We start from the raw sequence: 21,150 nt of genomic DNA, 5'->3' as shown, positions 1-21,150 counted from the left end.
TTCAAACCCTGGACACGCAAATTGAGGCTTGAACTACATGCTTGAAGCCATAAAATCACATTCTCCCTAAAATTGAAGCTAAAAAGTTAAGAATTATTTGCAACATAAAAGATCCTTTGAGAAAAAAGCATGGTTAGATGTAATAGACACTAAAGCCTGTCTCAAAGATAGGATTTGGACAAAATTCAGATCATCAGCTAATACTCTGAAAATATTGCAGAAAACTGCACCATTATGACGTGCTAGTGAGCTTTTCTTCCCATAAGCTTTGGTATTTGCAGGAAGACAAAGGTAATTTTGCAAGAGTTTTTTCAGAATACCCTTGTCCTTGTGTCTTAACACAACAGCATTGTGTCATCATTTAGCAACACAAGATCCTTGGGAAAAACACAGCCTTGTGTTCCTGAGCACAAAGATCTCCAGCACCACTGAGATAAAATGCCTCAATTAACATTTTAAATCTCTGGTGTTCCTGGTACTCCAAGCCCTGGCTCACCCTTCTAATCATCCCCAAAAGTAGATGAGACAGCTGGGTATGAGCCGTGGAAAGAACTTTCTTTTCTTTTCCTCCTAAAGCTTCTTGATGCCTCAGAGGTATCACTATCCATTTGCTGTGGTTAACATGCCATTTTGCACTGTCCTGGCCAAGGCCTCTCAGCCAAATTCTGAGAAATAATTTTGTAATTCTATTAGCACATACTTGTTTTCATTACATGATTCAACACTCACACATTAATTGCAGTTTTCCACACAGACATATTCATGCCTGTCAAATTATATTAATTGACTTAATGCTCCTCATTTATGCAGAAGTAGAGAAAAATTACTGTTTTATTATTTCCATCATTCTTTGGCTATCAAAATAATGAGAAGTGACTGGACAGAGCCTTCAAGAACCTTAAAAGCCTATCATTGTGTTTGTAAAAATGTTCAAAGATAAAAGCATAGGTAGTGTTGATGAATGATATGTCATATCTCTAGCTTCTATATAGATGGATAGATACATACATACACACATACATACTTACATGCATACGTACACACACACACAGATGACAGAGAGCCAAACAGACAAAACTGGATTACAATTTGCTGGGGAAAACTCCAGTGAATAGGGTAACATGAGACTCTGGTGGGGACACTAGTGGGGACGTGCAGGACTCCATCCTCGGCCCCGCGGTCTTCAAGATTTTTATTAACAACTTGGACACAGGACTCAAAGGAATACTTGCAGATGTCCCTAAATGGAAGGGCTGTCAACTCCTTTGAGGGCAAAATAGAGAGATGTACAATCCCCAACCATGCGAAGTTTAACAAAGACAAGTGCTGGATTCTGCACCTGGGATGAAGTAACCCTGGCTGTGTGTATAGACTGGGGAATGAGAGGCTGCAGAGCAGTGCTGCAGAAAGGCACCTGGGGGTCCTGGTTGAGGGAAAGTTTAATATGGGTCAGCAGTGCCCTGGCAGCCAGGAGGGCCAACCCTGTCCTGGGGGCATCAGGGACAGCATCACCAGCCAGGCAAGGGAGGGGATTGTCCCGCTGTGCTCTGCACTGGGGTGGCCTCACCTCGAGTGCTGGGGGCAGTTTTGGGTGCCACAGTATAGAACCAACATTAGGCTGTTAGAGAGTGTCCAAAGGAGGGCCACAAGGATGGTGATGGTTCTTGAGGGGAAGCTGTGTGAGGAGCAGCTGAGGTCACTTGGTTTGTTCAGCCTGGAGGAGACTGAGAAGAGACATCATTGTGGTCTTCAACATCCTCACAAAAAGAAGTAAAGGGGCAAGTACTTCACTCTCGTGACCAGTGAGAGGACTCAAGAAAACAGCATGAAGCTGTGTCAGGGAGGTTTATGTTGTGTATCAGGAAAAAGTTTTCCCCCAGAGGGCTGTTGAGCACTGTACAGGCTCCCCAGGGAAGTGGTCACAGAACCAAGCTTGACAGAGTTCAGTGTTTGGACAATTCTCTCAGGCACACAGTGTGATTCTCGGGATGTCCTGTGCAGGGCCAGAAGTTGGATTAAATGATCTGGATGGGTTTCTTCCAGCTCAGCTTATTCTGTGATTCTGTCTTTCTATGACCTCTCCTGCAGATCTGCAGTTTCAGCTATCAACAGAGGGCAATGCATGCAAACCAACTGCACCTTAATGCAAGAGCTCCCTTCACAGCAAAACCTGAATCAGAGGAAAATCACAGTCTCATTACTTATGAAAGCAGTGGACCACTCAACAGATGGTTTGCTTAAAAGCAGCAAAAGAGAGAGCATGAAATTAAACTACATTAATCCTGCATCGTGTCAGTTATGTCCGTTCTTTCCATGACCTGTTACAGCTAAATTAATCAACCGTTTGGATGGTAGAGATAAAATACCATTCTTGGTCAACCTGTCAGTGATATAAAAAATGCACTCTTTTGCTTCATTGTATGGAAATAACTTCAAAGCAGCACCCAAAGAGCAGCTAGCTACAGGAGATAAAGGCTCTGGAAATGGTTTACTTCTGCTATGACATGCAAACCTTATTTTTTGGCTGGTGTTTCTAACCGTAAATGAATGCTTATATGCACAAATTTTTCCACTCGACAAAGCGAAGAAGAGCTAGAGAAGATCTATATGCTTTATTCTATATGCAAGAAGATCTATATGCTTTATTCCATATCTCCTTCCATCCAGGAGAAAGAATAGAAACTTAATTCCATCTCCATGTATTCAAACAGCACATGAATCAAAAACCTAAATATGGCTGTAAGATATAAACACCTACCAAAAAATTTGTGAACCCACCACTACAGGAACAACTTGTACCAACAATCTGCTACAGAGAAGACAGACATAACTACAGAGACGGACAGGTGGACACGTGTAAATAAGTATTTTCAAATATACTGACCTTACCATTCACCTGTCCCCTCTTTTTAAATAAAGTCCAGTTTTCCTCTAATAATCAGTCATATAAATTTATTTACCTGTATCATCCCTTCAAATCTATGACTGTTACTCCCATCCTTACCATCAGAAGACTTCTGTTCAAGACTGTAAAGATATACAAGGAAAATACAGGAGAAGGTAGAAGATTTGGCCCAGTCCTAGAGAAAAAACATCACTGACAAAAGCAAACCGTGCCTGTGACTGGGGTGCCATGCTGGAGGGGTACAGCCCCCTAAGGAGACATAGGCAGGGCAGGCAAGGTGAAGGGGTGGCATTTTATGTAAAGCTGGGTCTGGAATGTATGGCTCTTGCAGCTGGAGATGACATGGTGGAGACCCTTTGTGTAAGGATGAAGGGGAAAGAAAATAAAGAGGATACAGGGAGAGAAGATTTCACGGTGCAGAAGGAGCTACTTAGTAAGGTCCTCTGAGGATCCGGTTTTGAATTTACTTGGATCCATGAATGCTGGTTGCTTTTCTGTTATCTCTTATGAGTGCAGGAGCACGCAATTTCGAAGTGTCAGAAGTCAGGCTAGCAGGGCAGAACACCAGCTTGGCTGAGCAGGGATCTGTTTCCAGAACTTAGGCAAAAAATGAAGGTGTACGGATGTTGAAAACAAGAGCAGGCAACACAAGAGGATTACAGCAATGCTGTTTCCTCATGTACGGAGAAAATGCATGCAGTCAAAGTTCAGTTGGAATTCAGGCTGCTCAGCACTGTGAAGGACAACAAAAAAGGCTTTATAAGTATTTGAAAAGCTAAAGGAGAATCAGGCACAACACTGGTCTGGTTCTTGACAAGGCTGGTCATAAATAGGAACACAGACAAAGCAAAAACATTAAAGCCTTTTTCAGCTCTTGTCTTCAACACTGGTGGTGGGCCCTAGTGCCCTCAGAGTCTGGTGTTGGAAGACCATGACTGGGGGAAAGATACACTCTCTGTCAACTCCAAGTTTGTTCAAAACTTGCTTCCTCACCTGGATGCACATAAATTGATCCACGGGGGTTTGTTCCAGGGTACAGAGAGAGCTGGCTGATGGCATTGCATGGTCTCCCTCCATTACTTTCAACATCTTGGGAGTCTGGAGATGTCCCAGTGGACTGGCAGTTGGCAAATGATGCCCCAGTTTTGAAGAAGGGAAAGAAGGAAGGCTGGTTATTGCAGGCCTGTCAGTCTCACTTCAGCCTGCTGAAATTATGGAGAAGGTTGATCTGGGAGTTACTGAAAAACACTTGAGAGGCAACAAAGTCATTGGTCGCAGCCAGCACAGGTTAACAAAGGGAAAATGCTGCTTAACTATGTTAATTTCCTTTTTTGACAAGGTCACCCATGTAGTTGACTAAGGGAAGCCAGGAAATGTGTGGGGATTTTAATTTTAGCAAAGCTTTTGATGGTGTCTCTCGCAGTATCCTTATGGATAAATTGGCCAGCACACAGCTGGACAAGTCAATGATACTTTGGATGAGGAATTGTCTAATGGGTTGGGCTCAAAGGGTTATATTAAGTGGGGTTAGAACAAACTGACATTTAGGGCCAGTGCTCTTTAATGTTTTTTGTAAATCCTGTATCTAGACACAGGAATCAAACGTAAATTCACTCAATAATTTTACCTACCATACTAAACTAGGAGGAACTATGAACTCCTTTGGGGGTAGAGAGGCTTAGGGAGAGATCTGGATAGGCTAGAGAGCTGGGCAGTCACCAATCACATGAAATTTAGTAAGAGCAAGTGCTGGATTCTGCATCTGAGATGGAAAAATGGTGAGTATACATACAAACTGGGGGGAAAGAGGCAGGGAAGCAGCCCCACAGAAAGAGACTTGGGGATTTGGGTTGGTGGCAAGTTGAACACGAATCAGCAGTGTCCCCTGGCAGCCAAGAGGGCCAACTATTCCCAGGCATACATCAAGCACAGAATCACTGGCTGGTCTAGGCATGTGATTGTCCCATTCTACACTGCACTGGCGTGGCCTCATCTTAAATCTTTTGTCCAGTTCTGGGCACCTCAATATAAGAACATCAAACTCTGGAGCATTTTCAGAGGAGGGTGACCAAGCTAAGGGTGAAAGGACTCAAGGGCAACATTTAAGAGGAGCAACTGAGGTAACTTGGTTTACTCAGCTTGGAGAAAAGAAGGCAGGGTGTGACCCCATTGAAGGGGAGCAGTGGAGAGGGAGATGCTGACTTCCTCTCTCTGGGAACCAGTGATAGGACATGAAGAAAGGGAATGAAGCTGCTTAAGAGAAGTTCAGATTCGTCTTTGGGAAAAGATTCCTCACTGAAAGCACTGTCAGTCACTGAAACATACTTTCCTGGGAAGTGGTTACCGCACCAAATCTATCAGAAATCAAGGAGATTATGGATGACTCTCTTAGTTCTATGGTTAGTCCTGAGAGGAGCAGTGATGCTTATGGGCATCTTCTGATCTGAGATGTTCAATTTCTATGATTCTATGATTTACTGTTTTGCCATTACTTACGTGTACAGTGCTTGAATGTTTCAGTGGAGGCACTTGAGCTTCTCTCCCAAGATACCTTCAAAGGCAGCAGAAATGGTAAGGAGTGGGAAGAACCACTACCAGGGAAGAACTAGGATGCTGAGATATGTATAGTTTGTCTGAATACCAGCATAAATACTTTGTAAGTCTAGGAGCTGGGTGAAAGTCTCTGGGGATCTGGGTCCTGGATGCAGTGGGAGAAGTGAGGGATCCTCCTTGGGATGCAACTTACCCTACAATCCTGGGTAAAGTAACATACACACGCAAAGCAGGGAGTGAAAGCTACCGTGAAGGAGATAATACAAAAGTTCTTCTAAGAGAAGTACAGCTACTTTTACGAACCTATTACAGAGGAAAAGAGCCAGTAGATGGCACTCCAGTATATGTAACACTCTTCCTGGGGTTGACAAGGACACATAACACCTGCTGCCCTACTTGCCTTCGGGATGCTGTGTGCGGCTTTTCGCACACAAAGCAAAATCTGAATCTTTTAGTGATGTTAAAAATGAAGGTGCAGGAACGAGGCATCTCCCAAGCAGTCAGCATGAGTGTTCCTGGAGGTCTCCACAGTCCCCAAGGTGCTCATGAACCTTGTGGCCTCTACACTGAACCACTAAAGTTTCTTCACTTCAGCAGGACAAGCTACAGAACTCAGTTAGTCAAAGTGTTCATGCAAACCAGAGTCAGCAAGGACTTAACAGAGGAAAGTGTTTCAGAAACATGACAAGCAGAGGATAACTGTGCTGTGAATGCACAAACCCTTCTTGTCTTCCGACAGGATTCAGCATTTTGATGTGCTTCCTTAGGGAGTGTTCTTTTACCAACATCAGTGAGTTCAAAATTACAGCTGACCATTATTTTTTTCTCCTGTGGAGCAGCAGTGGTTGGGCTGTACTGAAATAGTTAAATGGGCAGAAGCATAGCACTTCAGATGCAGCCTGCAGTATCTGGCCACATAACCAGCTGGATGTGGAGAGGTAGCACTGGAGCATCCCCAAGCTTCACCAAACCTTTCCAATGAGATCTGATACCTTTAATGAAGAAACTGACATTAAAATGCTCATAAAATTCAAGTATTTCTTGAATTTTGAGCTTCATGTAGTGAATCAATAAAAAGATTGGAGAGGGGATGAGGGTTTTTGTCAAGTATAGTGTTTCTTCCAAACTCCTTTACACAACATATCCTGTCTTGTCCTTTTCATTTTTTCATGTTAATAATAAGGTCTTGCTGAAGGCTTAAATACTCTTTAAATTTTCATCATTAATTATAAAGAATATTTTTCATTGCCTTCATCTAAACACAAGTCATCAATTTAAGACAGAGAAACAAAGCAGTGGTGTGGGGAGGAGTGGTGTTGCTTTAAACTAAAGTTGCCAGAAGAGGGGAACCTCAATCCATCCCACTCCTACCAGTTTTGTGCCAGGACCAGCAACAGATGCTCACAGACTAGAGAGGGATCACAGGTCAGCAGGAGAGCTAAGACAGTTCAAAAGAATTCCAGCCACTGCAGTTAGCAAGTCAGCTTCATAGGGAGTCATATCTAAATGCCTCTATGCAAATGCACACAACATGGGGAATAAACAAGAGGAATTACATGCACATGCCTGCAGGACTATGATCTTACTGGAATCACAGAGATGGAGGGGGATGACTTCTGTGTTTCAAGTGTTGGAATGGAAGTAAACAGGCTGTTTAGGAAGGACAGGCAGTGGAGGTGAGGAGGGCATGTCTCCCTTCATGTCAGTGACCCAATGGAGTGCACAGAGCTCTGCCTGGGCATGGATGAGGGACCATCTGAGAGTTTATGGGTCAGGATTAAAGGGAGGGCAGGGACAGGTGACATTATAGTGCAGGTCTGCTACAGACTGTCTGACCAGCAACAGAAGGTGGATGAGGCCCTCTACAGACAGAGAGGAGCAGACTTGCATTCAGAAGCCCTGGTCCTCGTGGGGGACTTCAAACACCCTGACATCTGTTGTAGGGGCACTACAGCAGCGCACGGGCAATCCAGGAGGTTCCTAGCATACACTGGTCACAACTGCCTTCTCCAAGCGAGAGAAAGGCCAACAAGGAGAGGTGCTATGCTGGGCCTTGTTCTCACCAACAAGGAGGGCCTGACGAGAAAGGCGAAGCTCAAGGGCAGGCTGGGCTGAAGTGACCATGAAATGGTGCCGTTCAAGATCCTTGCAGCAGTGAGGAGGGCGAGAAGCAAGCTCACTGCCCTGGACTTCAGGAGCAATGCATCCTGACAAAAAGGAAGTCAGGCAAAAATTCCAGGAGGCCAGTGTATATGAACAAGCAGCTCCTGGAAAAACTCAAACACAAAAAGGAAGCCTACAGAGGGTGGAAACAGGGATAGATAACCTAAGGAAAATATGGGTTAGGAAATCTACAGCCATGATAGAGTTAAACATTGACATGGACATCAAGAACAATGAGAAAAATTTCTAAAGGTACGCTGGTGTTAAAAGGAAGAGTAGGGACAAGAAGGAAATTGGAGACCTGATTACCTGGGGTATGAAGAAGACTGAGGTACTCAACAAAGTTCTGCCTTGATCTTCACCAGCAAGTATGCCAGCTGCATCACCTGGGTTGCAGAAGTCAGAGGCAGGGGTTGGGAGAATGAGGAGCTGTAGAAGATCAAATTCAAGACCGTCTAAGGAAGCTGAAGGTGTACAAGTCCATGGTACCCAATGACATATATCCACAGATTTGAATGGTTAGTCAGGGCATAGTCTGGGGAAGATCCCACTCACTGGAAAAGGGATATTAAGTCCATTTCTAAAAAAAGAAGACCCAAGAACTACAGACCTTCCAGTCACCCCTCTGTGCCCAGCAAGATCATGAAGCAGATTCTCCTGCATGTGAAAGGAGGTGATAATTGACAGTCAGGATGATTTCTGTAAGGGCAAATCATTTGCATTTGGTTGGGGTGAGCTGGAGTTCATTTTCCTATGGCAGCCCTTGCAGCGCTGCGCTCGGCATTGGTATCTAGAAGGTGGTTGACAGCACACCAGTGTTTTGGCTGCTGCTGATCAGGGCTGTCACAGCCTCAGTGCTGTCTCTCCAACATTCTCCCCCCATCAAGGGGCTGGAGTGAGCAAGATCCTTGGAGGGGACACAACTAAGCCAGCGGATCCAAATTAACCAAAGGGATATTTCATACCAAGTGACATCAGCTCAAACATAAAAGCTAAGGAAAAGGAAGGAAGGAAGGCAGGCATCCTTATCTTAACATTCTACTCAGAATTTATGACAAACCTAATATATATTTCTGTCTCAACTAATTTACAGCTTAGTCTCTTATGAGAGATTTACTCCTGTTGTTTTCACTCATTTTTCTTCTCTTAAAATTTGGTTTAAAAATATTTCATGTATTACATATTTTCAACCAAAAAGATTGACTTTTGATGAGATGAAACCAGAATAGATTTTATTATTGTATTTTTGTACTAATATGCTACTTTTTGGGGTTAATTTTTAAAGTCAAAATTTCCTTGACATAATTAATACAGAAGAGAGGGAAAAAAAATATACAAAATTATATTTTTTTTATGATGATGGTTAAATACTGTGTGTACATATACAGCTCAGATTTCAGTATCTATATTAATGAGTTAACACAATTAGTCTATCTTTTTTTGTTCTTTCTGTAGGGTAGGGAACAGAGATGGCCCTCCATCAGCAGGAGCCTTATCGGTGTGTATAGCTGTTGATGATAGTTTCTCTACTAGTCGGTTTTACATTGATCATTAAAAAATAATTTAATAATAATAATTTTATTAAAAAATAATACAGACACCATTTGCAACCTGGATTCTGTGCCTGTCAGAGTAATTAAATCATTACTGTCAGTAGGTCAATCAAAGCAGTGTAGGGCACACAGGTACTGCAAGATTGCCAGTGATCAACACTCGGTTGTTTTCACAGAGGGTATGCTCAAGAAAATGCTGTGTTCCTAATTGGCAGGAAGCCCCAGAACACAACCATAGTCAGGAGTTATGTGCTCCGTCTCTGGTTTCTCATGATTTAGACAGCAAAAAATCCAGCACTTAAATTTTGTTTTGTCACAACAAAAAATGTATTTTTTATCATGGCATTTTATATCATGGCTGTCTTTATATGTGCTGGTTTATTGTGAGTCAATATAAAGAGAACAATCATGGTAAAATGTGCTTCAGATTAATTACCACCTTGTCACAGTGTGCCAGTTACATCATTTAGCTGCAGTGATCACTGCTAGGTATGACAAGCTCATATATCCTAGTGTTTATATGGCACCCCATGATTTAAAAATGGAAGCTGACCTTCCTGTTTTTAACCACACTGATCTGTCATGTGAGAGCTGTGCCACTCTTGTAGAGGGTGCCAAGTCTAGCTAAGTTACTCATTGCCTCATGAGCCAAGAAAACAATGTGTGGACTGTCTGTGCCCTGACAGAGACCTCACCTCAATCAATTTTTGGTGAGCTGAGGCTATGGGGATATTCTATGGAAAGATTCCATAGCAGAGGCATGTGTGAGGGCAAATAACATCCTTTAGACACCTTTGTTTGTCTTCAGGACAGAACAGAGAGCATAAATGAAGATATTCACTAAAATGCAGAACAGCCAGTGAGACTCACGTATTTATGTAGTGCGGCTCTTAACACCCACTGAATCTAGTGGGACTTAATTAGAGGAAGTTTCCAAAGACATTCTCATCTGAGCACCCAAACATGGAGCCACACTGAATTAGTGGGCTCTCCTGAAGGTATTGGCACTAACAATTAGTATCACACTCCAACGTGAGTCACAAGTAGTAAAACGTGTGTAGGGAAGGCTTCTTGCAAGACAGAGGCTGCCTCTGGAAACCATTCCACTTTTTAATTTCCTTCTACCTCACAGAATTCTTAAAAAATAATGTATAACTTACATTAAGAGCCCATACAAAAATTTTGAGTTAAAATGTTTCCCTACGGCAAAGGGGGAAGTCAACCATTCATGATGGACAATCCCCACTGTTCCCAGCAAAGTCAATATCCCTGACTACACAGGAACATGTTAGAAACATTTTAGATGAGTAAGCAGAGAACAGTATTTTTAAAAAGCATCAGGAAAATCAAGATCCCCTGTGATTTTTGTCATCTTCAAAAATACTCCTAGGACATTATTCAAAGCAACACTCCACTCTTATGGCTTATTATTTCAAAATAATTTTTGTACTTTTGCATAAACAGAAATAAGAACAGCTCTTCTGGACTGGACCAAAGGTCCCTCCTGCCTGTGGCCCGAAGTTCTATGGCCACATAAGCACTTCCAGCTGTGGAAGACAGGCATCTCTGACTCTTCCCTCTAGTGCCCTCCTCGCAGCCTCTCACCTTTTTCAGATCACAGACCTCCCAAACCTGACACAGTCACTGTGCACTAACCAGTCCTTCTTTTTCATTAATTCTTCCATCAATCCATGCATGATTTAGGTGCCCTTTCACACCCTGACCCCTATCAGCCTGATGAACCTGTGTCTCTGCTTGTTGGTTCCTCCCAACATTCATTTTGGAAGAGACAGCAAAGAGATGTCCCCGCCTGGTACATTGCATTCATGATTTGATAGATCCCTGAGGAAAAGCCTCACTGGCTTTATCAGATATCTCAGCCATGGCCAGCCTCTGCAAAGCCCTCACTCACCATGCCAAGTATGCCATACACAGGCCAGCTGAAGGTTTACCATCAAGGAACTAGTGCCAGTTCTCCTGAGGCAGTAACAGAGAGACCCTGTGGGGACACAGTAGGATAACTCACCACAAGTTACAGTGAGAGAGACCTACTGAAGGGTGGAACAGGGGAAGTTTGGACCCTTGGAATCTCTCTGTAGAGACAAGTGGTATTCCCAAAATAAAAGTCACAGATTGCCACTTGGAATTAATAATTAAGATTTTTGCTTTTGTTTGTTTATTTATTCATTCTTGATGCCTTTATGCTTTCACTGACTGTTAGAAAGTGAAAATAAAAAACAAGACCAGCACCTACATACACTAATGAACAATGTTCTTTTCTTCTACAAAAGGCGAGGAGGCGTTTGGATTTTAACATGCCAAAAAAAAAGGCTAAAACAATCTGTTTCACCCTGTGACGTTCATGTGTGCAGGCAAAGAGATTTTTCAAAGCTCCTTTCTAACACCCTGAGCCAGAGCATGCACACTGGAAAAAGTCCTGCTTGATAGGGCCTCGAAAGTCTTCTCTTCCTCCTGTTCCCCTCTCTCCACCTTGGATGGTCTCCCTGGCTGAGACTCAGTGGCAGGGTACAAAAACAAGTTCCCTGCCTGTTTTTATGCATAGATGCTGTCCCCATGTGTGCCTCGGGACCACAAAAATATTTAGAGACTCCAGAGAGTGAATAACTGCACCATACACAAAAATTCCTTGAGCCATTCCAGAGACTAACTCTACTCTCAAACGAACAGAAGCATGTCTCTGCTTGATCAGAGCTGGCACTTGCTGTAGCTCCTTAAATCAAGTGTTCAACAGCTACACAACTGATTTTAAAACCAAGTCATCATAGAAGAAGTAGTCAGGTGCTCAAATCTGTCTCAGAATTTCAAAACAAATATTGAGCAACGTAAGAAATGACTCATTCATGTTATTACAGGGTTTCTCACTATAGTGCAGTTGGATGAAGCAAACAAAAACAGGACAAGAAGTATGAGCTGCTTTCCAATGACTTTTTCAACTCAGAAACAGTAGGAATGTCTGCAGCATCGCATCTGAAGCTGCCATCAAGGCCACACCTTGCAGGACCTTCCCCACCAGTAAGAAACCATCCTCTTCAACCAGCTACTTCCCCTCTCTGATCTGTATTACACAAGAAATTAATCAGATGCTTATAACACTGTGGCTGAAAAGCCTGAGAATTTTTTTTTGTTCCTGGAAGGAAGAAAAAGAGCAGTGAATGAATTTAGCACAATAAGGTCTTCTAGTCCCTTTGACACTTTTTTAGTTCTCAGTTCCAGATGATATTCTAGCCTGGATTTGCAAAGACAGCAATCAGGTAGCCAAGGAAGTGACAGGTTTCCTACCGAGATATTTTCAAACAAAGAAAATATACTTCCCTGGAGCTGATATCAGAAGATGCTCTCAATTAGTCGGCATGTTAAATAAACCTGGTGGGGGGAATACTGAAAATATCTGCTTTCCACATGCTCTTTAACTACCTATTATGTCTTTGCTAGCAAAATACATCTTCTCATGCTCTAAATTGCTAAAGCTGAGCTCAGTGTTAGCCTAGATAAAAGTATGGTAACTGCTGTCATCCTTCCCTCTCTCTCTAGACCATGTCACTCCGGCTGCTCTCTGGGAGCACTGGATAGGATAAGGCAGAGGCACCAGTCATGTCTTCCTGCTTTGTATCAGGGGGTGAATGATGAATGCAGAGCTGTGTCCAAAGCAACTTATTTGTTAGTAACTGAAAGAAGGGGAAAAGCTAAGATGTTTTACTACATGATATGGACAAGAGATGGGCTCTGATGAGGTCATTAGTCTTGGGGTGATTTAGTTTAGTTAAAAGTTAGTCCAGCCGAACCAAGCAAAACTAATTCATTTTGCAGGAGCTGAAGACTCTGTGCATACAGTTACTTGTTACTCATTCCACTAAGCCTGGTCCTGCAGGACAGGACACCACAGGCAACCAGGGCTCAGGCAGTAGCTCTTGTTCTCAATACACCTGAGGTTAAAAATTCTTCTCTGTGAAAAGCCCATTTTCCCTCCTTTTCAAATATTCATGCTGAATTTGGGTAATACTTTTGTGGTCATCTGATGCACATTTTGGTTCTTGTGTCCTGTTCAGTGTGACTCTTAGACTAGCAATTTTGATTTGCAGACCTGATACCATTTAGTAAATGATTTTTAGAAAGCCTGAAGAACCCACATGCTTTTGGATTTATTCACAAGATTTTCAGCTTTCTGATCTAGACACACTCTCTGTTAAGATAAATGAGGAACTGTAGTTTGTAATGTGCCAAATGTTATGACATAGAAAACTTCTGTTAAAAACATGCCTGAAGCAAGCCTTCTAACAATGTTCTTAAAATGCTTTGTCTCATTTCACTGAGATAAAGCCCTTACTTCTTAGGCAGAAGACTGAGTGCTCAGATTTTACGCTGTAGTGTGATCTGTAAGACACCCCCACCTACACACTCGATTAAATAAGAAAAAGATAAATTACAAGGAGGGTGAAGCTGAGACTCTTACTATATTGTTGAGATATTGTTGTGATGGGAAGGATGTAAACTGAAAAGGACAGCAAAATCCATGTGGTGCTTCAGGAACAGGCACAAGGAGCACACAGATCTGTAAAAGATACCTGTGTACTCTGTGTTCAGAATCTATCTTATCCTTCAGACCATTCTCCATTGTCCCTCATCAGCTGTGTAGGAAGACCTAAAACCTAGAACAGTAATTGATATTCCTGGGCCTGGGAAAAAATATATTAAGAGTTTCACTTCACACTGTCTTCCTTCCCTTTTAATAAAAGCAAGAAAATACAGAAATTATCAAGCCATACTTGTTTGCTGCTTCAAATAAGTAAACAATTCCACTGGTAGATAGAGTTATGGTTCTGGTTTCCTTTCACTCACCCAGCCTCCTGAGGAAATTATTCCTCTTATTAGTAAATCTCAAAAAAATTTGTCTTTTTTGTGTCATATCATTAAAATACTACCCATATGCAAAATTGCTTCATGCACTGTCTCAGATATCACTAACCAAAGTGTATCTTTGTTTTCTTGTTTTTACCAAGTCTGAATTAATGCAGGTGAAAATATTCCAAAATTGTAAGTCTGGTTTAAAAATGGATATAGCTCTATCTCAAGGAAACCTCCAGTGCTCATAAAAACAATTTGTCAAATTTCTCTAGATTGGATTTCACTGAAATCACAGCAACAGATAAGACTTTATCTGTTTTTTAAAGCCACACAAGGTGCACCTCACTAAGACACTAGTAGGGAAGAGCAGTGGTGCTCAGTCGTGACCCTACAGCACACCTGAGCTGTACTGGATGATAATTCCAACTCACAAAAGCACAACACAGGGGAGGAACCCTTTCACACCCTGACAGTATGTTTATTTAATATGAAAGCATCTCATCTCTTCCATAGCAAAGTACCATTGACAAAGCAGTCACATCAAACAGGACCTAAACTATATATTTAACTTACCTGCATTTAAAAAATGAAACTTGCTCAGAATGAAAAAAGAAAATACCATAACCATTATTAAGCAAAGGGCAATGCTGGATACAGGAACACGTAGCTGTTCTTTTAAGTCAGCAGAGAAGAACAAACAAAACCAAAAGGTGTTCTTGTGAATTAGGAAGCACAACACATTTTCTATATTCTGTTGTCAAGAGCCATCTGAAATACCTTCTTGTATATATAGCTTCCGAGAAGAGTACCTTTAGAAAGATTTTCTCTCAAGAACAGTATCAACTCACACCATGAATTGGTTTTCAACTACACTACAGGTTTTAGAGTTGCTACATTGTTGTGAGAGTAGCAATCATTTTGAAGAGTTCTGAATGAGGAGACAGACTGTGATTCAAACTACTAGTACCCCTTGTATTTTTGGATGTTTACAAGTTTTCATCTTACAAAAGATAATCTCATTTCTGTGTTTGGAAACACCAGACTTCCTATTTCTTGTTGATCATCTTTTCATCAAACACATTCATTTGCTGAGAGATGAAGTAAAATCCATTTGAAGAAGAAACAGAAATATTTGATAAATACTGTCCAAGCAGATCACCAAAAGAAAATGACAAGAGCAAGTGAATTATTACAAGATAAAATTGCACCTTCTGAATATTAAATATCAGCTGAGTAATAGCTACCAAAAACCTCTCAAAAGCTGGTTCATTCATGTTTGTCCATAAAAACACTGGTGGCTCCCACCACTTCACCAGTTTCCCCACTTTTTGAATCCTGCCCAAAATACAGTCAAGCCAGGGACAGAAGACAGACCACTACAGCCCAGGCTGAAATCTGTCTCATAACTTTGCATACTGACTTTCAATAGTAGTGTACCATATGCCTTTTTCTTAGCTAACAGAAATTCCATAATCTGCTCTGCAGCCTGAAAGAAGGGGTGGCCAGCACTTACTGAGACGCCTGCTCAGAAAAATGATGAAAATTAATATGGCTCTATTCTTCACTTACAGAATGTTAAGATTTACCTTTAATAGTCTTCATTAACTTAATAAGAATAGTTATGCTTTCTCCATATATCTTTAATAACTTCCATCCAGGGATCACGAAGCAAACAATAAAATGAGCATATTGATACACGTAATTACAAGTCCACCAGTATCATATCCTTCGTCTCCATCATGTTAGTCTATCACACTATTTGCCTATGCTTGTGGCACCACAGAGTAACAGAATTTTTAGTGTCCTAATTCAGCTTCAGGAGGACATAAAACAAGAAGCAAGCCAACAAGACTGGAAAGAATAGGGGCTTCCCATGCAGATAGGACTTTGTGTTTATTCCGTCCTGTTCTAATGGACACAGAACTAAGTCTAATGGACAAAGGAGCTCAGATTTGGGGTTGTGTGAAGAACATCTCCTTCCAAAGACACTATGGAGGCAGTGGGGCAACTTTGGAGAAGTTCCCAATCACTTCTGCTCATATCTGAATGATCTGAGTAAATTTTGTGAAGTATGCATTGTTTACTACCTTCACTAGGCAGACAAGAAAAATGCTGGCAATGAAATTGTATGACCATGATATGTCCAAACACTGACTACTACTACGTCAACAGAAGCATGTTGAGCCTTCAGGCAGTATCGGATACATATTAGACATTTATCATCCTTCATCAGAGAAGGAGTCCCAACCACTCTATGAAAGGGGTTGGCAGTGCAATACTCAATACTAAATACTCAATACTCAATACTAAAGTATACTAAAGTACTCAATACTAAATACTCAATACTAAAGTATTGAGGCAAAAATCAGCCACAAGGAAATTCACCTGCTTGAAGGAACTGCATCTGTACTGAGTTTGGGTGGCAAGGTTATTTTGGGAAGAGGGGATGGGGTGAATGCCTGCAGGGGCAACTTCTGTGAGAAGATGCTAGAAACTTCCCCTGTGTCTGATAGAGCCAGTTCCTTCTGGCTCCAAACAGACCCAATGCTGGCCAAGTATGAACCACTAAGTGATGGTGTAAGCCCCTCTAGGATAGCATATTAAAGAAGGTTAAAGAAGTTATTGCACAGAAGCTATTGCAGAGAAAAGAGAGAACATGTGAGAGAAGCAGCCCTATAAACACCAAGGCCAGTTCAGAGCGAGGGGCAGGAGATGTTCCAGGTGCTGGGGCGGAGATTCCCCTGCAGCCCCTGGTGCAGCCCATGGTGAGGCAGCTGCGCCCCTGCAGCCCTTGGAGGTCTGTGATGGAGCAAAGATCCACCTACCCCACAGGTGGAGGGTCCCACACTGGAACAGGTGGATGCTAAAAGGAGCTGCGACCCCATGGGAAGCCCACACTGGAGCAGGTTTGCTGGCAGGACTTGTGACCCTGCAAGGGATCCGTGCTGAAGCAATCTGTTCTTGAAGGACTGCACCACAGGGGAAGCTCACACTGGAGCAGTTTGGAAGAACTGAAGTTCATCCTGGGGTTTGTTTTGGAGAAGTTTGTGGAGGACTGTCCCCTTTGGGAGGGACACCATGATGGAGCAGGGGAAGGCATCCTCCCTCTAAACAGGAATCTGTGGCAGAGACATGTTATGAACTGACCACAACCCCATTCTCTATCCCCCTGTGCCTCTGCAGGTAGGAGGTAGAGAATTGGGAATAAAGTTAATCCCAGGAAGAAGGGAGGTTGCCAGGGAAAGTGTTTTTAAGATTTGGCTTTACTTCTCAGTATCCCACTCTCATTTGAATTTGACTAAATTCAATTACTTTCCTCAAGCTGACTCTGTTTTGCCCATGATGAAAACTGATGAGTGATCTCTCCCTTTCCTTGTCTCCCTCCATAAATATATGTCTCTGCCCTGACCAGCTGAGGAGTGATAGAAATCTTTGGTATTCAGCCAGGGCCTAGCCTTCAAGGCATCCTTGTTTCAGCTCTTCAGCTGTTACAGTTCACGAAAATGATTTGCTTGTGAAATATTTTTTTCTGTCTTTTTTCCAGTTTTTGTCACAGATGAGGTCTCTAATCTAGCCCACTGTATGGTCTCACAACCAATTTGTATCTTTACAGCTAAGAGTTTATATAACTAAATTGAGCTAACCCCATTGTAAAGGCAAATTTGGCTTGGAAATCCATTTCACCTGTGACAATGAAGGGTTAAATTAAAGTTATTCAAGTATAGGGTGAGAATAAAGGCAAGCTTTAACAACAGCACCACTGCTAAAAGAAATGCTTGTTAATTCACAGTTTCTTTATGAAAAGTACCTTTCATTAAATGTTATTTTTCCTTCTTTTCCGAAGCCTAGTTAGGAAAAGTTCATGCTATGCAAATATAGTCATGATCAGCTGGCTAAAGAACTAGATTTTATATTCTATTGTCTGTTGGGAGTCTGTAACAGGTGGTATAAAAAAAGCAGGACAAAACATAAAACTTAATCTGATTACATACTTCAAAAAAACCCCAGTAGTTATAATCAGTTCCAATCTACAACTTGAAAAATGTTCTACATATCTTCTGGAAATGTGTACATGTTTCCTCAAGTGGCAAAACTGAATAGCCTTAAGGACTTCAAGAATATGAGTCTCTGAAAAAAAAAAAAAAAAAGATCAAGTGGATCGTTTTTATTAAGTTGAAAAAGCAGTGTAAAATTGTTGATATGTTTAAGTCTCTTCTAAATATTACACATAGGACAGGGAGGGAAAAATAAGCTCCAGGTGATCAATTATTTATTTACTCCACAGGAAAGCAAACTGCTAAAGGGGAAAAGGGTGAGGAGCACAGTAGAAAATCAGTAAATCAATGAGTAGCTTCTTAAAGAGAAAAACAGCTACACAAACCGGCACTACAATTTGAGGGCTTGACTTCAATTACTGTCTCTCTGTACTGATCAGAAATTAAACTTAACACCACAGATGCAATTGCAGAGAAAATGGGTGCTTCTTATAGCTGGTAACCTAGAAAATGTAACCACATAAATGTTTTTTTCTATTGTTAGGCATCCAGTAAAATCTTCTGCAGCAGTTAAAAATGTCCTTGTGTCTTATACATATTTTTCTCCCTGTAGAGTGGAAGTGCAGTGATGATAGTCACCCGCCACATTGCCCTTCCTGTTCCAGATGAGTTATCTTTATCTCTCTCATCTTTATCATCCCTCATCCCTCCTTATCATCACTCATACTTGCAACACCAGCTCCTTCTGATGATAGACTAATTATCAGGACTGTGGGGTAATACATCTGTTTATTAGCACTAACAAGAAAAGCAATGGTAATATAAAGGGCCCTGCTGTGTGCAAACAAAACCTGTTTCTTCCACTGTTTTTTACACTCAGAAAACACAGCCTTGAGTGTGGTGGTCTTTCAGTAAGTGGTTGCTTGATGAAAATATGTTTGATTTCATGTGGACTTTAGCTCCTATATTTCTCTTTCCATCATCCATCTGAGATTTCAAGGGAAGAGATTATTAGCCTGTACTTAATTTATCTAAGCATTGTGGCCTACTTGAGCATTTTTATTTAGATTTCATTCTCAGCTTGGCTGAATATGGTAAATGCAATTAAATATGAATAAACTGTCAGAAAGACTGCAGAAAACTCACGTCTTATGGGGATATTTCATATAGAGAAGACTCTTGTTTGGTACTCCTGACTCGCAGATCACTCAGGGAAAACAAAAAGCCCAAACTAAATATTCAGGGGACTACAGAGATGCTTAGCTGGTAAATGGGTATTCTGGTTGATGGTTGATTGTTACCATTCTCTGCCAGCTATAAACAACATTGGAAAATGGATTACAGAAGCACTCTCCTGTTAATTTCAAAATTGGTTTATCCAACCAGGTAGTCTGAGTTGATCTACCTGATTTTTCCTCATGTGGATGATTCACAGCTCCTGAGATCCCTTCAACTAGAACAATCTTTCCTTGGCTGATGGCAGCAAAAAGCTGGTAACAATAATGTCTTAACCTAAGAGAATAATATTCAGAAATGGGAAAACCCCCTTTTAGATCATCCAGAGGTTTTGGGGGTGATGGACCTAAGCAGTTGGTGGCCAAAATACACCACCTACCCCAAATGCCAAGAGCAAGCACCAGTAGAAAGAAAGATCCACCACAAAAATATAAACCGACTTCTTTCAGATGTTAATAGACCAGGCAAGTCCTTAAACAAGCATCTTGAAATTAAGAGGATATTATACAGCAGGCACCTCCAGAGAGTCACTCACTGTTAAGCAAAGTTGGTTAGAGCATTGCCATCTAACACAAAAATTTAAAAATACAAGGAGGTAGGGTTAGCAGTTATTGTTTTTCATTATCTAGAAATTGTTATCAGTTAACGCTTTTCATTATTTTGTGGGAGATAAAATAGTTGCAATCCATAAATCTGTGAATCCTGAACACTGAATCCACTACAGAAAAGAAAAATCCTTCCCAGGGTAGGGTACATCTTTAAGGTACCTTGGACACTTAAACTCTTAAAAGTAAAAATGTTCACTAAGCTAAAAAGAGATGATTATTACAAGCATTTTGACAGCATCACAAGTAAATGCTGCTCTACAAAGTCTTCTTTGGGCAAGCACTGCACATGTCATAAAATTCCTGCCTTGAGGAGACTGCAGTCGAATCATTTACTCTTGAAAACAATTGTGATACACTACTGTCCTTTACACAACTTAAAAGATGTGTAGCCTAATAACCACAGCAAATAAATGGCTGATTTGGCAGTCCTTTCTTGTCCACAAAGCAATAGAGTCAGCCATTAGGATATATAGCTTAGAAATATAATAGAGTGCACAAAAAGATCACTAAATATTTTCACATAAGTTTAATAATCTTAATAACATTCAATTAGTTAGAACTAGCCTTTTTTTCCTCACCTCATTTTCTCTCTTCTCCCCCCAAGTTTGTTTCTTTTTTAAAAAATCATTCCTTTCAGCAGATATTTGTAATATCTTAATACTTCTAGCTATGATTAAAAAAGAAAAAATTAAAACATGGAGCTAGTCATAGATGTAGTCAGTTAACCCAGGAATCCCTTTCTGCAGCACTTTTGAAATAAGTAGAAGTAAGCCCACCATAGCAAGATGCAATGGAGTCCCTGCAATGATTCCTCAGCAGGCCCTACTCCCCCTTCCTCTCCCACTCCCACTGAGGCACCAAAGGGTTTCCGGTGTATTTTTCAGTCAGCGCTTCTCACCTATTTCAAAGAGTGGTAAGAAAGGATGCAAAATGGAAGGAAGAAGAAGTAGGCTGGAGACATCCAGAAAGTACTTCTAGCAGCCGTTGGAACAAATTAAGACCCTTGTCTCTGGTTGTTTGACATGATCTCCACTTTCACACCTCTGATGCTCTCCTAGGGCGCTTAGTTCTACCCAGACACCCTTTTCTGTAACTTGAGCTACCCTCTTGAGCTATAGGAGGAAGGCAGATTGCTACACTGTTGCCTTTATTCTGGTTATGTCTGAACAACAAAAGCCTCTCCTACACCCACCCTGTCCTTCATCGCTGAAAAATTGTTTCCCTGGTTACAAATGTAACCTTGCTGTTACATTTGTTTGAAACTTTGAACTTTG

At 41.4% G+C, this 21,150-nt stretch overlaps 1 protein-coding gene across 1 annotated transcript in view; it reads right to left on the bottom strand.

Moving 5' to 3' along the window:
- Positions 1 to 20,914, bottom strand: part of TMC1 (transmembrane channel like 1) — an 84,561-nt gene extending 63,647 nt beyond the window's left edge. Inside the window, exon 1 of the mRNA XM_032097430.1 lies at positions 20,775 to 20,914. The gene's annotated coding sequence lies outside the window, so the exon portion shown is untranslated. The remainder of the gene's footprint in view (positions 1 to 20,774) is intronic.
- Positions 20,915 to 21,150: the final 236 nt, after the last annotated feature.

The sequence above is a fragment of the Corvus moneduloides genome, chromosome Z, assembly GCF_009650955.1.
Source record: "Corvus moneduloides isolate bCorMon1 chromosome Z, bCorMon1.pri, whole genome shotgun sequence".
Classification (NCBI taxonomy): Eukaryota; Metazoa; Chordata; class Aves; order Passeriformes; family Corvidae; genus Corvus; species Corvus moneduloides.
This window is presented reverse-complemented; position numbering and strand designations above follow the sequence as displayed.